Consider the following 13,348-nt stretch of genomic DNA (forward strand, 5'->3'; position numbering starts at 1 on the left):
TACTGTAAATATTTAAAAAAAAAATCAAAAAGGGGAGCTCAGGAGCAATGTAGGGCATTGTCATGGCAACTTGCCGGCGCCTAGTTGATGAAGTGGCCTAAGCACCTCTCGCTCATGCCTTCCAGCCTGCTGCTGTTGCCAGAGAACAGTGTGCGCTCAGAAGGAGGAGTAAAATGACTGCACTTAACCATATGCCCGTTATTAATTTCATTTAGATGCACCAATGTTTTTTTTTATCACTGAAACTCCTTGTGTTCTATGTTTAAAGTCTGCCACAGAGTGATTTTCCTAGCCAAGTGTGTTTGTGCTGCTGCGGAGAAGTGGGGAGGGAGTCGGAGGGCGAAAGGGGGAAGGGAGTTGGAGACTGCAGTCAGCTCCCGCAGGTGCCCTGTTTGGCGGAGCTCAGTCAAGGAAGAAGCAGGAGGCGGATGCGACCATGCTGGTGATTGGCGCCCTGCTGGCACTCCCCCCCTTCTGCTGGTGGTCCCCTGGAAGAAGAAGCAGCTGAACCTGCCCCAATACCCGGCTCTCTGGCCGCTAGTTGCCAACCTGCTCCAGTTGCACAAATACGAGCCACAGAGCACGCTGATGCAGGTACGTGAACGATATGTCACAGGCACGAGACCGGAAGCAGGCCGCCTAGTAGGACCAGATTTCTGACATGCCAGGTTAGCTGAAAAGCCGAGACAGCTGGGTCAGAGTCTGCGCCCTTCCAGGGATGCCTGACATATAGTCCTCTTCCTTTGTCTTCCAAAAAGAAACTTAGTGGGATACATCAGGATTTAGATATGGAGTAAAAAAGAGAGGACACCGCACGCGCAGTAAGTACAATGGGTAGACTGGGGTTTAACCCACAAAATAGATGAATTTTAAGGCTACTTAATCTTACAGTGAGCATGCCACGCTGATGCAGGTACATGACTGGCATGCGACTGGCACAAGACCAGAAGCAGGCGGCCAAGTGGGGGGTCTGAAACTCATTATAGTTGTGTGTTGCAGCCTGGAGAAATCGTACCAGACATCACTGTCTGGTACGAAACACTTGTGTATAGGCGCGTTATAAATGCCATATATAATATCACTGCTTACGTCCTGATATGATGGACACCTTTATCCTGTACTGGCTTTTAAGCAAACAACCCTACGCACACTAGGACTTTTGATGTGGCACATTCTGTATGCTTTATGTCTACATGTTCGAGTTTTCCTAATGGTTTTACCTAAAAAGCCAACCTCTCAAGGTCCCATTTTAGGCATGAGTACATCACTCAGACCTGCTTTTTTCACATTCTTGTGTTTGCAGTCCTGTATTTATAGTGGTGAGAGCAAAACTCCACATAGCATGACGCTGAGAATAAACCCTGTATTGTCGTTTGGTGTGGTAGCATCTTGCAAATGCGATGAGTTGTGTGGGTTCCGTTGGCTCTTTTGGTATTAGAAAAAGGGTCATCAGTTGTAAGTGACCGCTCAACAATGGCCGCAGTTTCGAAGTCTTTAGCACAGGGTTTTGTTCTGACAAGGCAGAACCCTGTATCGTGTTCTCTTATAAGATGGAAGTCTTGCGGCAATCCTGCAATTTCGCTCTCCCCTTGTTCCGTGCAGCTATGAAAACCAATCTGGAGTCACTTGAAGCTCGGAGCAAGTAAACTGTGATGCAGGTGCAGTGAACTCAGAAGGCATCTGAGTGGCAAAGACATCTTGTCGTAATGTTGCCAGGCAACAAATTCCTCCTCCACAGAAACAATAGCATCCATGTTTGGTTTTGGTGTAATGTAATGTAATAGTGATGTAATATTTGACACTTAAAAATGCTTTTAGTTACTGAAACCACAATCCTGTTAGAACTAAAACATAGTTCTGAAGTTTTCATCACGCATAATTTCTTCGCTCCTGTGTTCAAGATGTCCAAAAAAGGTATGTTTGCAAACAGTAGATCTTTACTGGAATTATTCATGTAAGACTCTCCTTTTATCCTCTGCATTCTCTCTCTCGCTTCCTTGCTAACTTACTGTCTGCTGCGCCGCCCGCTGCTAGGTTCCGTCAGAGTCTCACTGGATACCCGGCTCCTCCACGACCAGTCTTCCTTGCACGGATTCCGGGCCTACACGCAATTAGGGTCTGTAACTGTAACCCTTATAGCACCCCTTACTGTTAAGGAGAATTATCAAAATGTGCTAATTTCCCTTACCTTTTGAGACCCCCAGCAACTTTGCTGGATTTCTAGGATTTTATTTTTTACCTGGGAAGATTGTGAGCCTTTTTTTCCCACTCTTCCATGTATTTTGTGTGTGTATTACTTTTGTGTTCTTTGGTTGTGGAGTTTTAAAACCACTCCATAGGCATCATCTTTTTCTGTGTGTCACACAGCACCTTCAGTGCAGTGGCACAGGGATGTCTTTCAGACTCCCCAGGGTTTAAATACCTTCTCTGGGACTGGCTACCGTCTCCCAGAGCATGTAAAGTTAAATTGGCTTTACTAGTCTTTTTAAATTTACTGACCCAGCACAAACTATCTTCCTATAGAGTGCTGGAGGGGTTGCCTAGCTTCCCCTGAGTCAAAACACTCATGTAACAGTAAAATGTTACCTTTTCCTACTTTAAATGGCTGGTGGCAGTGGTTTAGATCAACTACCGTGATTTTTTCCGACCGCTAACAACGGTAGCTAAAAATCGGGTCAGCCATGTTTTTCAATATGGCGTCCCAGACCTATCTGTAAAAACAGACTCTGGTCATCTTTTTTCGACCATTAGTTTTAGGAAAAGCCCTTTTGTGTTTGTCTACGCGCTAAACCAGGTCTGGTCCCTTTGTTCATTGGCCTTTGCCGGGCTTCAGTGCTGAAGCCCTCATATGGCGCCTGAGTGTCTGGGGAGAACAGGATGTGAGGGAGGTGCCTGAAACCCCCTGTGCTTAGTCTCTTAGGAGACCTGAATGCACTCTGGTGTGATTGGCTAGCAGACTGTCTGGCAAGGACAGCCACCTTGATGTGTGAGCAACAGCCAGGCTGGAACGAATGGGGGGAAAACTGTTTAAAAGCAGGTCTCTGGGACTTGGAAAGGAGAGTCGACCACTGGAACGAAAGAACCAAAGACGAGCTGAAGGAAGAGGACTGCTGCAACTCCTGGACGACCGGTGAAGCCCTGCTGCAGGTCCGAATTGCCTGAAACTCCAATCGACAGAGAAGCCCTTCAAGGTTAACTTCAGAGTGCTGTTGAAAACCGGATAGCCAGAGGGAAGGAAACCAGCTCGTGGACTTTAGGGCACTCACACCTTAAACCAATATCTTGCTAAGCTTTTGGCCTCATCCCTGGGCAGTGCAGGAACCTCCCGACGTCCTCCTTGTCCCACGACTGAAGGTCAGGAACAGCGAGATCTGTTCGAACTGCCAGGAACAACTGCCTCAGCTACAGCCCTTCTTCACAAAAAAGTTACTGTGCAAACGCGGTCCGGAAATCTTTTTGGCCACCGAGAAAGTGCGTGAAACTTTCCCAACCTCGAAGACTTGTCCTTCCCTTAACCTTCATCAAAGTTTTCGCCTAGCCAAATTCTTCTAAAAACCATGTCAAAGACTTTACCGTTATTACCAGAGGTGTGCTATCCAATACAAAGTCTCTCAACCATTGGCTTTGGCCCAGGCCTATGAGATGAATTGCTGGTTGTAGTTTACTGAAACCCTTTGCCCTGCCTATGAATGCATTTGTGCAGTTGATTCTTATAACCTTGTCTTTTTACCCCTTTTAAAGTATATGAAGTGCCATTTTGCTCCCATTTCAGGAAGCTAAACTTGTTCATTTACTTACCGGTTGTATAGTTGTAGTTTATTAGTGTGTGATATTCAGCTGCTCTTGTTAGTATGTTTTCAAACCGACTGGGTAAATAAATGTACATTCTTTTTCCAAGAAACCTTGAGTAAGTGTTTGTTTGAGTCACTGTATTAGTTGGTCCTTTGTGTAACTTGTCCTACTGCTCACTTAAACTCGAGAGATAACACTGCCTGCACAGTCATCGCTACCACTTTATTGTGCAGTACATGATGGTACCAAAGGTGAAATTGTGCTTACACTTGTAGTCTTAATTGCCTGTAGTGTTCCCAAAGGGTACTGCATGCAATTCTACCTAACACCTGCCTCCAGCACTTGCCTAGAGCCGCCTACGTGGCTGCACTCATTCAGAGCTATGCTGCCCTTGCTCAGAGCTAGGCTGCCGTGTTCACACTCCCCCCACCCTCCCCTCTCTTTCCCCTTGCACTTCTATTGTCGCACTGGCACTATCCGAATGACACAATGCCCAGAAGGATCGTTTGTCTTGTCGTCCCTATGTTTTCCCCTCCCTTGTCTTGTGGCACCTAGAAACACTTGTGTACAGGCGCGTTATAAATGCCATATCATAATCACTGGAAACCCGGCATGAATGAACCATTAAGTACCCCACTTTAAAACCCTTAAAATACACTCTGAATATAATTAAATCGACTTTGAATAGTGCTAGCCTTAACCACTTGTCAGTTTTGCTTAAATATTTTGCTAGAATCTCAGGGGACCACAGATGGTGGCGCACTACCAGTGCAGACTCTTTTGATGCATACTTACCAGACCGGGTTGTACTCGTGATATCCACACCATTGCACACCCTCCCCTAAATGTTTGTGTGGACCAGGGGGCTGGGCATGTCCTGGCCTTCAGGCAGCGGTTTATATCTATACTGCTGGGGGTAGTGCACTCACCTTGGGCTTCACAGGAGATAAGTCAAGTGTACGATGCTCTCAGATGATGTCTATTGGGTTTTGGCACTCTCTCACCCCGCACACACATTCGCTCTCTCTAGGACTCTTGAAGATATCCCTTTTTCCTTCTACTTTTTCTCTCATCCTTTCTCACACTCAGTTTCTCACACTCAGTTTTTCTCTTACTCTCTCACCCTCTGTCGCTCATTTTTCCTATTGCTCATCGGCACCCTCTATCAATGGCTTCCTCCATTTCTCTATTCCCCTTCCCATTCCATTGCACACCTGCATCCCATTATCGGATCCTCCTTTAAAACTTTGCACTCTCCTCCTTGCACCCTGGTGCGTATAAATGCAAAATGCAAAGAACAACACGAAACGCCCAAACTATTGGCATTGCTGATGCTTGTTGTTTGCAGGCCCTACGTGTATGTTGGTGTTGTTTGATCCTTTCATGGCCCATTGGCTCCAAGCCCCACCTCTGCTGCTCTTATCTGTTTGTGCTGAGGCAGAGCAGAAACACAGATGCATCTGCATTGGAAGGAGGTGTGCGAGCAGCTTTACACCCCTTTCAATAGCCTAGCATGACAATAAAAGACAGGCATTTGTTAAAAAATGCATGCTTCACCCTTACATTTACCAGGAAAATGCTGAAGGCAAACATAAGATTGTGTCTTTGAAATTAGGCAGCAGAACACAAGAATTCTCAACTCCGCACTGCCAGTCCAAGGTTTTTAGCAGCACATGAACACTTCAAACGTATTGGCCTAGGGGCATCCGTGAGCATATTAAAATGTTCAGAGAAGTGATGATAGGTTGCTGCTTTATGAAGGAGTAAACACATTACAGTCTCGTCCCAGTTCTTACATTATGAACTAGGACGCAAAACAGTCATCTCCAGTGTTGTGACGGAACCTGCGGCCGCAGGACAGTCGGACTATCGGTGGGGGCAACCAGGATACTCTTCAGCAGTGACTGTTGTGGGCTGGCTCACGGGAAACTGAACTAGCACAAGTGGCTGCTGTGGGCACCCAGCAGACACCCAGAGGTGCAGGGATCACCCTGTTGGCTGTGTTCACACGGCAAGACATCAGCTGCTGGAGGCTCCTGGACTTGCAGCTGCCTTGTGATCATATAGAGGCACAGTGGCCTGGGTGCACCCAAGTTGCATATTCTAGTCTGGGCCACCCAGATCAGCAGGACCGTGATTTCACAGGTTCGGCTTGCAGGCCCAAACAAAATGAGATATCGGAGAAAGAGTGCCATTCATGGGGTCTGCCTCCGTTCTCAGGCATGTGCATACAGAGGCTCCTTTTATTAACATCATGTCACAACACAGTCATGACACATACTCCTGAATGGGGAACACATATTCTTAAAGTGGAAACACCACACTCCTCCTTTTTCATAACCAACAAGACAATACCACTGGACATGAAATGATTCCCCCCGTTACAAACTGCAATACATGGACCACTTTGGAACTATAGGATAAAACACTGACCACATATTTCGATTATGACAGTTGCAGACATAAAACATATACCGAGCACTCTATAATGTAGAGAAGGAGACAAGTACCCCCACCTCAACCACTTCGCCCATATTGCCTATATGTTGGGAACCAGAGTGTGAGACACATGCAGTCCCAGTGAAAATACTGATACCGAGGAGAGTCCTCGAAGCAAGGGTCCAATTGAGAAAGCCATACCTGCATACGAGACAGTATGATGGCCATTTGAATGAAATCCCAGAAGAAGCAGGGCCAATGAATGAAAGAGCAGATTGGTGATGTTACATGAAGCAAGCTGACATACGTTGGAAGAGAGGCAAAGGCAAGAGAATGCAGATATTCTAGAAGGCATCAAGAAAGTATCAAAGATAAGGGACATCTTGGGGACAAGATGAAGAAAATTATGCTAGAGAAACGATGAAGATATCAAGTTATTTCACACGTTTACAGATGCAAAGAAACGCAAGCAGACAAAATATTCTTGAGGCTAGCTTTATAGTGAATAGATTGCGGCATGCGGCAACATAAGTTAAAAACAAGTGAACAAATTAACAGGAGTGAAACTCAGAAAGGTAAGGCTGGATGAGCCCCAAGAAGCCAAGGCCTTATGAGGCTGGGGTGAGCAGACATTGGATACAAATTGTGTGAAAGATCGAAACTCCTGTTCAGAAGACATGGACAAAAACAAGGAAGACGTCAGAGGTCTATTAGAAAATAGTATTTTAAATGCACTAGAGCTCGATTTTGTGGTCTTCAGTCACGTGGAAGGATGAAGTTGGACGAACATAACAACCACACCTACGCATGAGGGCAGAGTGTGCCTTTACTCCCCTGAATTCTCCAGAGCAAAAGAACACTCCCAAGGACAAGTTCAAAGCTTTAATTGACAGCAGATCACTGAGTTGATGATAGATGAATATGCAAATTGATGGGAAGCTATGGTTAAGACTAGCCACCAGCACCTGGAAGACCAGCCTGCGTGCTGGTAAAGTAGGTGGAAAAGTACTGACAGAGGTTAAAGTGCCACCCAATGGTAGGGGGCTGCAAGATTAAGGGTCCTATAGTTTGTGCGACCAATGGGACGACGTGTATTTAGTGACGTTCATATTGACCTGTTTGAGGGGCGGCTTAGTGGCCCCACCTGATGTTAAGAAACCTATCACTTTTCTTCAGTCTCTTAGAGTAGTATGGATCATATACTTACGTTCTAAGGAAACTTCTATCACAATAGCCACTAGGTTTTTGCAGTTTGGTAACGTAGGATGACGTTAGTAAATACGTAGCTTGACGTCATCAATGATGATTTTTTGCTACAAAAGAATGTTTTTTTAAAGATGCATTGAGAGACCTTACTCTGAGACGTCCGGTGATGTCCGTTGTACTCCCTGTTTTAAATAATTTATATTAAAACAGTTATCTTTTTGCCAACTACCTGAGTCATTTGGATTATTGATGTTTGAGTAATTCTGCATCCCCAGCCATCTCAAGGGTATTGCTTCCTCGTCCACCAGTTTAATACATATATTTGCGGGTGACAGTTGGGGGTTGGTGGACTGCTAGTGGTATGTTGGCAGCTCTACCACATTCTGAGACACTTTATTCAACAAGGTAGAACAGAAACTTAAACCACTGAATGACACCATTGTCAGCTACTGGAACCTTAAAAAGAATGCTGACAATCTGCAGGAGCACACCTTCACATAAATATCCTTACTGGAACCACTGACATGCAGGCTCACGGCGGTTGTAGGTCAACTGGTCGAATCTAAATGGTCGACAGGACAAATGGTCGACACCAAAAGGTCGACAGGTCAAATGATTGAATTTTTCTTTTTTTTCTTCCCTTTTTTTTTTTGGGGGGGGTCCCCCCAACCCCCTTTTTTTTTTTGCTAAAAACCCCTTTTTTCCCTAAACTTAAAAAAATATATATAACTTAAAAAAAAATTCGATCATTTGTCCTGTCGACCAAATTTTGTCGACCATTTGTCTGTCGACCATTTGACTAGACACCTCTCACAGCATCAAAATGCATGTTTACTGAGTCCTCTTGCATTTGCAGGGCTGCAGGAAACCAGTTCAAACTTGCACTTTTATCAGTCCAGGACACTTGAGAGTACAGTTCATGGGCTGGCAAAGGCGCCACCGGGGGCCACATCGGCCTAGTCCCTTTTTAGTGAGGCAGCATTACAGTGGTGGCACAGTGTCTAGGCCACATCACCCCAGGCAGGAGTACTGTTCTTTCTTTAGCTCTTTGCCATGGAGCTTGCATGCACCACTTTCCTTCCCCCTTCATTCTGTTTTCCCCGTTTTCCAAGTCTCACTGCCACATGGCCCGTGGAATGCAGGGAGAGTGCCAGCATGGCAAATGCAGACGTTAACTGCTGCTAGTGTGGGGTCCCCTAATGTAAAGGGACAGAGGGACAGTTGCCGGGGGCACCCAGGCTACACATGCTGGTCTGGGGGCACCCAGGCAGGGCCGCAGTACCGTGATCACAGGGGGTAGGCCTGTAGGCCCAAACAAAATGAGATACAGAGACAAAGTGCCATTCATTATTTATTATTATAATTGGTTATTTATTACACGCTTAATAGGTTTCTAAACGCGGACCCGGGGATCGAACAAGTGTTGCTCCACTTCGTCACGCTTCCAAGACGAGTGCTTTGCCTCTGAGCTGGAGTCATGGAGTCTGCCGCCATTCTGAGGCACGTGCGTGCAGAGACTCCTTTTTTTAACATCATATCATGACAATGCCATGAAACATACTCTTAAAGGGGCAACACATAATCTTGGATTATAAGAATTTGTGCAAATCTAGTGGAATTTTTGGAACAAAAATAAGAATTTAAAACAACTATGACACCAAAATACTTATTGAATTCTTATAAAATCTTAAAAGTTTGAAGTAGGATTTTTGTAAGATCTAATAAGAAAAGCAATAAGAAATAGCTGTTTTCGAATATTTCCTCCACCTCCACCTTGTTAAACCCGCTACAGGTGTAACAAAAGTGTCCTAACTACGTATTAGATGTATTGTTCACACACGTTGCCTGCAACAGGTCCATCCCCTTCTTTCTTTTTGATTTCAGGCCCTAGTTGTATGTTGGCATTGCTTGATCCTTCCTTTCCTGGCCAATTGGCTCCCAGCCCCACCTCTGCTGCTCTTATCCGTTTGTGCTGAGACAGAGCAGCAGAAACACAGATGCATCTGCATTGGAAGAAGGTGCGCGAGAAGCTTTACGTCCCTTTCACCGGCCTTGCATGACAATAAAAGAAATTCAATTTTTAAAAGAAATGCATGCTTTACCCTCACATGTATTAGGAAAATGCTGGAGGCAAACGTAAGATTGTGTCTGAGAAATTGGGCAACAGAGCACAATAATTCTCACATGCGCGCTGCCAGTCACAAGGTTCTTGGCAGCACATAAACACATGGAAGGTATTGGCCTAGGGGCATCCGTGAGCATATTAAAATGTTCAGAGAGCTGATGATAGGTAGTCCTTAAATAACATTATGAGGCTTCCCCCTCGCGAGACAGGCATCTCCAGTAGCTTTCAAGCTGCGAGGTTCCCATATTGGGTCCCAACCCCTCTCCTTATGTGGGTAGGGGATGAAGATCACCTCCTTCCCTGTCCTCTTTTTTTCCGTCTCTGAGGTGGGCGAACATTAGGTAGGATTTGTGATTTTTTTTTTTTCTTTCGTACTTCCCTTTTCCACAGGTGTAAGAACTCGTTGGCGTGTTGCCTGAAGTGTGTTGGGTAAGTTAGGGGAAGAGGATTAGCAGGTGGGAGGATTCACTGAGAGAGCTCAGCAGGTACATGAGCATTGAGGGTGGACAAGGGAATGTGTCAAGAAGAAAATGGAACACATACAATGTTTTCCCATAATTCACATAGAAGCAGATTTAATGCTTTGCATTCCCCATGGAACCAGCACTGTGGTAGTGCATGTAACATACAGTCGTATGAAAACATGTAGTGATATCGTAACCATGTTTTTCTTAGTGTACTGGAACAATGCTGTGATGCCACGTCCTGTTTGAGCAATGGGTGAAAGGTCATGTGCCATCACTTCCCGTGATGTCACTTGGGGTGTGGTCATGTGCCATCACTTCCTGGGATGTCATTAGAGGTCAAGGGTCATGTCATGTCACTTCAACTACAGCTGGCATTTTGGTGAAATTAGACGCCTTTTTCTCTGCCAAGGGTTGAAGCAGATCCAGCTTGCTTCCTCCAGCCCCCATTGCCACCTCCACACCAAGCAGCTCTTCTTGGAAGGTAAACCCAATTTGGGGTGCAGAAATCACTGGGCACTTGCCCCTCACCTAGTAATCTTGGTACATGAAATCTCAATTCTTGTAACTTCTTCCACTGTGTGTGCAAAACGCACCTTACTCTGAGCATACATAACTAAATTAAAAGGAAATCAAAAGCCTTTTATTTTTAATGCTGCAAATACGGTATGCCACATGCTTTTAGTGGCAAGACTGAAATCTCCTGCATTGGTCTGTGCACTGTGTGCTCTCTCCAAGATGGACTCCCCAGACTTGTGCAGTGAGGCCATCCTTTACCCAGAGCCTGCTCTCCTCCAATAGGCTGCCTCCAACCTATTTCAACCAATCAACAGCACTGGGAGGTGGGAGCTGGCCACAAAAACAAAGAGCCTCATCTAAGGCCCCTTCTGTGCCTGTCCGGGCCTTGCTGGGCATGCAGGCCCCCTTCTTACTACTGGCAAAGACATGCGTTATGCTGGGTATTTCTTCCTTGCGACCCTGGACTGTGGCATCCCGTGCTGAGTGTTGCTGTCCTTGACTCTTACCTTCTGCCTCTCTCCAGGCATTCTCATTGCCCTCTCTCTGTTGGCATATGTCCCTTTGTACTTCATGGTCTACCTTTTAGATTGCTTTCTACATTTCCTTAGCTCTCATCCCATTGACCCCACTGCTGTACTGCTGTGCTGCTATACCTTTATAATATTTGTTTTTTGGAGTGTCTTCGTATAAAAAAAAATCAATTCTAGGTGTGCCTTTATCCTGCATTGTCATGACTGTTAGTTTAAAACCACATTTAGGTGTACTTTCATCATGTATTTGTTTTGCTCTGCCAGCTGAAAATCCAACTCACTCCCTTGCCCTCTGCATTATTTCCTTTTCTCCCATTCCTATTGGGTGCTTCCTTTGTGCGCGTGTGCCCTCCTGTCACTCCATCCCTTGTGTGCCAGCTGCTCTGCCTGGTTAAGTGTGCCCCCACACAATGGCGCTTTCTATCTTTACCATCTTCTCTAACTGCTTTTCTTTCTCCTATACTTCACTGCTCACTAAGTCTGGTAGGAAGAAACTTAGGCAGCACACTCCAGCCCAGGCCTTCCTATTGCGTACACCTACATCAGTGCATCCATCTAAGAGACTCTCTGTGACATCCTCTTTGCTGTTCCTTCTCCCGACTTATGGACTCTACATATGGTCGTTTTGCTCTCTCCCTACTCTTCTTGACACATCAATGGTGGAATCCGCTGGGAGGTCATCCTTACCTTTTCTTCGACCTCCAGGGTCATAAATGTCTATCGAAATGGTACCGTCTTGGTACCAGTGCTGAACCCAACCTCATTCATTTTGATAGGCTCCTCCCTCACCTTATCAACTTTCCACCTCTCTCCTCACTGGGTCCCTTGCCAACTGCACCTTTGGCCTCTCTGGTTCCATTGAACAGGAGCAGTGGTGCACAGCTATTAGGATTAGGTGATTTGGTAAGAACGTTAAGTTTTAAAGAAAATAATTTTAAGCATTATTCAACTACTCATTCAGGCAACTCCTACATACCTGAAAGACACTACAGATTTCCTTAAGTCTTTGAAAGACGGTAAAGCACTTAGTCCCGACTGCATACTCTTCAGTCTGGATGTATGTAGCCTATATACCTCCATCCCCCATAGTGAAGGACTCGAATCAGTTGAATGGCTCCTCTTAAATGCACAAAGCTTAAAAGGTAATGCCCAGTTTGTACTTGAATTACTCAATCTAATACTTTAAAATAGTTACTTCCGCTTTCAAGGGCCATCTATGGGCTCCTCAATGGCCCCAGTCTACGCAAACACCTTTATGTTTAAATTTGAGAGCGAGCATGTACTAGACCACCCGGTATGGTCCTCCAACATACTGACATTGAAAAGATTCATTGATGACATTTTTGGGGTATGGTGTGGGACACGTGAGGATTTGACATCTTTTTTTGGGTATCTGAACTCGATACATCCCAGGATTAAATTTACAATAGAGGTGGGGAACCCTTAGCTGGATTTCCTTGATGTGAACTTATCCATCCTCAACAACAACAACACCACCTTTTGTTTTTCATAAACCTACGGACATGAACAACTTGCTTCACTACTCTAGTTTCCACCCTAGGGCTATGCTCCATAGCCTACCATACAGTCAGATCCTCAGGTTAAAAGAATTACCTCTGACCCTGAAGGTCTCGATACTGAATGCTCGGCACTCATTGAAAAATTTAAACAAAGAGGATACCCCATCAATATCCTTAATGAAGCCAAAACAAGATCCCTCAATGTGACCAGAACGGATTTAATTAAACCTGAAACACACGAGAAGGAAACACCACTTTTGTTTATGTCTAGATTCTCTAGACAAAGTTTCCAAATCAGCAAAAGCATCAAAAAACACTGGAACATTGTGCACAATGATCCTTCTTTTAAGATTATTCCCTACAGCACCTATGATATGCTTTAAGAGGGGTGACAACATCAGGGATAGACTTGTGAGGGTTGAGAAACCACCCAAAGAGAGACAACAATTTCTAATTACCAAAAAGGGCACTTTTCCATGTCTAGGATGCACACATTGCAATAACATCATCAAGGGTAACACAGTGACTCATCCTTGCACTGGCAAAAAAGATTAAACTCCGAGACTACTCAACATGCATGTCTTCTGACGTTATCTACATCTACATGATTAAATGAGGGCGCTAGAAAGCCGTCCAAGATGGCGGCCTCCCTGTGAGCTCCGCGGAGCTCCCTAAAAGATCCTGAAGAATCGCGTGTTCCGTGGCTTCTACACAGTTTACAATCCTTGGATATCGACAGCTGTGGCGTTTCTA

The 13,348-nt window shown here is 45.2% G+C and overlaps 1 pseudogene; it reads left to right on the plus strand.

Annotated features, from left to right (window-relative positions):
* Positions 1–405: 405 nt before the first annotated feature.
* Positions 406–13,348, plus strand: part of LOC138513471 (valacyclovir hydrolase pseudogene) — a 190,677-nt pseudogene continuing 177,734 nt past the window's right edge.

Source organism: Ambystoma mexicanum, chromosome 12, assembly GCF_040938575.1.
Source record: "Ambystoma mexicanum isolate Mex_15411 chromosome 12, UKY_AmexF1_1, whole genome shotgun sequence".
NCBI classification, from domain to species: Eukaryota; Metazoa; Chordata; class Amphibia; order Caudata; family Ambystomatidae; genus Ambystoma; species Ambystoma mexicanum.